Source organism: Ornithorhynchus anatinus, chromosome X1, assembly GCF_004115215.2.
Source record: "Ornithorhynchus anatinus isolate Pmale09 chromosome X1, mOrnAna1.pri.v4, whole genome shotgun sequence".
Taxonomy (NCBI): Eukaryota; Metazoa; Chordata; class Mammalia; order Monotremata; family Ornithorhynchidae; genus Ornithorhynchus; species Ornithorhynchus anatinus.
In genome coordinates this window covers 3,667,607-3,671,864 of record NC_041749.1, presented here as the reverse complement: position 1 = coordinate 3,671,864, position 4,258 = coordinate 3,667,607, and the positions used below count along the sequence as shown (strand labels likewise).

At 44.2% G+C, this 4,258-nt stretch overlaps 1 non-coding gene across 1 annotated transcript; it reads right to left on the bottom strand.

The window, feature by feature from the left end:
* Positions 1 to 2,010: 2,010 nt before the first annotated feature.
* Positions 2,011 to 2,175, bottom strand: LOC114806833. Its single transcript, XR_003754891.1, has one exon. It is a non-coding gene; the product is annotated as a U1 spliceosomal RNA (small nuclear RNA).
* Between the last annotated feature and the right edge of the window lie 2,083 nt (positions 2,176 to 4,258).

The following is a 4,258-nucleotide window of genomic DNA, read 5'->3' as shown; positions in this document are numbered from 1 at the left end:
GGGGAGGGTTTTGTGGGGGAAGACTTACAGGAGATGTGGTTTTAGGGCTCTGAAGATGAGGAAAGTAATGCTGTGTCGGATATAAAAGGGAAGGAAGTACTTGGACGAGGGGCTGGCTGTCAGGGAGAGGAGGGTTAGATGAGATGGAGGTACAGATTGGCCATTAGAGGGCTTGACGCCTAATTAGTACTTACTAAATACTCTAGTTACTTATTCATTGATTAATTCATTTTTTTATACTGTATTCTCCCAAGCACTTAATACAGTGCTCCGCACACGGTAAGCGTGCAATAAATACGATTGACTGACTGACTTCTGTTACAATTCTTCAAACTCTTCCCTGTCTCCATTGCTCTCTCTACCAAATTGGAGTTCAAGTTCTTATAATTACAGTACTTTATTAAGCGCTTACTTTGTGCAAAGAACTGTACCAAGCACTGGGGTAGATATTATCGTCATCATCAGTGTATTTATTAAGTGCTTACTATGTGTCAAACCCCGTTCTGAGCACTGAGGTAGACACAAGTTAATCAGGTCTGACAGTCCCTGCCCCCGGTGGGGCGCACAGTCTAAATGGGAAGAACAGGTATTGAATTCCCATCTTACAGGTGAGGAAACTGAGATACAGAGAAGTTAAGTTACTTGCCCAAGGTCACACAGCAGGTATGTGGCAGAGCCAGGATTAGAACCCAGATTCTGTGGCTCCCAAGTTTCCACGAGGCCATGTTGTTTCTACAGCTACAAACTACTTAGCTGGTAGGTTGGGCCCCGGACCACGACATCCATGAGCTCTAGTTTCACAAAATAGCCTCAACTTGGTGGTAGAGGGCCATACACGACCCATGGCATAATTCATTCATTCATTCATTCATTCAATAGTATTTATTGAGCGCTTACTATGTGCAGAGCACTGTACTAAGCGCTTGGAATGGACAAATTGATTAGACTGTAAGCCCGTCAAACGGCAAGGACTGTCTCTATCTGTTGCCGACTTGTTCATTCCAACTGCTTAGTACAGTGCTCTGCACATAGTAAGCGCTCAATAAATACTATTGAATGAATGAATTGAATGAATGACAAATCGGTAACAGATAGAGGCAGTCCCTGCCCTTTGACGGGCTTACAGTCTAATCGGGGGAGACGGACGGACAAGGACAATAGCAGTAAATAGAATCAAGGGGACGGACAGCTCATTAAAACAAAAGCAAATAAATAGAATCAAGGTGATGTACATCTCATTAACAAAATAAATAAGGTAATGAAGATATATACAGTTGGGCAGACGAGTACAGTGCTGAGGGGAGGGGAAGGGAGAGGGGGAGGAGCAGAGGGAAAGGGGTGGAAGAGGGTTTAGCTGTGGAGAGGCGAAGAGGTGGGGGGGCGTAGAGGGAGCAGAGGGAAAAGGGGAGCTCAGGCTGGGATAATGGATAGAGCACAGGCCTTGGAGTCAGAAGGACATGGGTTCTAATCCCAGCTTCACCACGTCTTGCTGTGTGACCTTGGGCAAGTCACTTCACTTCTCTGGGCCTCAGTTACCTCATCTGCAAAATGGGGTTTGAGAATGTGGAGACCCACATGGCATCCACCCAGTGCATCACACAGTGCCTGGCACATTGTTAGCGCTTAACAAATGACACAATTATTATTAGAGAATAATTTAGAGAAGCAGCGTGGCTCAGTGGAAAGAACCCAGGCTTGGGAGTCGGAGGTCATGGGTTCAAATCCCCGCTCAGCCACTTGGCAGCTGTGTGACTTTGGGCAAGTCACTTAACTACTCTGTGCCTCAATTACCTCATCTGTCAAATGGGGTTAAGAGTGTGAGCCCCACGTGGGACAGTCTGATCACCATGTATCCTCTCCAGCGCTTAGAACAGTGCTTTGCACATAGTAAGCGCTTAACAAATGCCATTATTCTTATTTTTATTAGTGAAAGAAAATCCACTGACTAAACACCCTCTCCTAAAAAATCAACCACTGAGAATATATTATTTTCTTCTAAACGGATTATCAGGGGAGAGTGAGAACCCAGTCTCCCACTACCACAAATTATGCAGACGAGTTTCCCACATTTGGGGATATCTCAAGAATCAGGACATCCAGAGTGCAGTGGGTGAGCATCACCTTGGATAAACCACCTACATGATCATGGGAAGTAGATAGGAGCTAACCAGGTCGGACACAGTCCCTGCCCCACGTGGCGCTCACAGTCTAAGTAGGAGGGAGAAGGATTTAATCCCCACTTTACAGATGAGGAAATTGAGCCACAGCAAATTTCAGCTGATTGCTCAAGGTCACACAGCGGACAAGTGGGGGAGCCAGCTTTCAAATCACATCCTCTGACTCTCAGATCTATATAATTTCCATATCGCAGAGCTTAGTGGAAAGAGCACAGGCCTGGAAGTCAGAGGTCATGAGTTCTAATCCCGGCTCTTCCACAGGTCTGCTGTATGACCTTGGGCAAGTCACTTCACTCCTCTGTGCCTCAGTTACCTCATCTGTAAAATGGAGAGCAAGATTGTGAGTCCCATGAGGGACAAGGACTGTGTCTAACCGGATTACTTTGTATCTATCCTAGAACTTAGAACGGTGCTTGGCACATAATAAGCACTTAACAAATACCACACATTATTATTATTATTGTTAATAATAATACCTGAGGGTCACGCTGTTTCTTAAATTCTTATTCCTCTTTTTCCCTGGAAGATGGAGAGGACAATTATATATACTTTTTTTTTTTTTGGCATGGTTTGGGACTTGATTCTTGACTGAGAAAAGTTGGGAGAGTGACAAGAAGGACAGTAATCCAAGGCAAAACCAGGTCTGGAGCACAATTACTCCGCCTCCTGACTCCAAGCTTCTGTCCTGTGTGTTTCTTGATCCACTCCCTGCTGCAGAGATGTCTACTTACTCCATTTTGCTCTCTCAAGTGCTTAGTACAGTGTTCTGCATGAAGTAGGTGCTCAGCAGATACCACTGATTAATTGAGGCCGTGGGCTTATTGCAGTCTGCCCTCTGAAAGGATTCCTGATTTCCGAGTCTCGGGCCTACTTGCTCCAAATCAGCACATTAAACTGTGAGAACCTATTCTATCATGTCTTCCCAAGCGCTTAATAATGATGTTGGTGTTTGTTCGGCGCTTACTATGTGCAGAGCACTGTTCTAAGCTCTGGGGGAGATACAGGGTCATCAGGTTGTCCCACGTGAGGCTCACAATCCCCATTTTACAGATGAGGTAACTGAGGCACAGAAAAGTTAAGTGACTTGCCCAAAGTCACACGGCTGACAAGTGGTGGAGTCGGCAGTAGAACCCATGACCTCTGACCCCTAAGCCCCTACTCTTTCCACTGAGCCACGCTTAGCACATGGTGAGTGCTTAATACCGTTACAAACAATAATATCAGTAGCATAAATAGGAAATAGAAAGAGAGGTGAGAAAGTTGTAGACTTGTCTTGTTTCCGGAGATGGAGATAAGTGCTTTATGGCATTATTATTCACTTTATCGATAGTATTCTCTCTCTCTCTTTCTCTTTCTTTATTTGCCTGTAGAGAAAGGACAGAGGGTCTAGTGGAAAGAGCACAGGACAGAGATCCTAGTCCCAGCTTTCCACTGGCATCCTTTGTGACCTTGGGCAAGCCACTTAACCTTTCTCAATCTCATTTGTTTCCTCATCTGTAAAATAGAGATAAGAAATTGCTCTCTCCCCCTCTCAGACTATAAGCTCCACGTGGGACAGAGACTGTGTCTGATCTGATTGTACCGTACCTACCCCAGGACTTAGTACGGTGATCGGCCCTTAATAAATTGGGTTTGTATTTAAAAACCAAAAACCGAAGAAAAGCAAGATACTATCAATTAAGCCTGACTCATTCAGGGGTCCCGCACTGAGATCATTCTCTGACCCTACTCTCCGAAGCGGAACCCTACCAGAGTAATTAAAGGGAATTCTGGATTTCTGTGTGGCAACAACTAGACTGTTTCTCACTGTCTGATGGCTATCAAGAGGGAAAGGAAAATACAAAGGGAGGAAATTAATTCACACACTAATGAATTTTTTAATTAGTATTTAAAAACCCAACTTCAGCGGTATATTTCCCTGTAGGGAATGGTATAGAATGATCCAGGTAATTAGAGGAAGTAAAGATATTAAAACAAACTTATGGATAGAATGCAATAAAAAGATCTTTGAAGGTCGGGGTAGTAATCAAAGTAAGGACATGAAGTTATTAAGCAAAAATAGGGGTTTGGTATCTGTATTT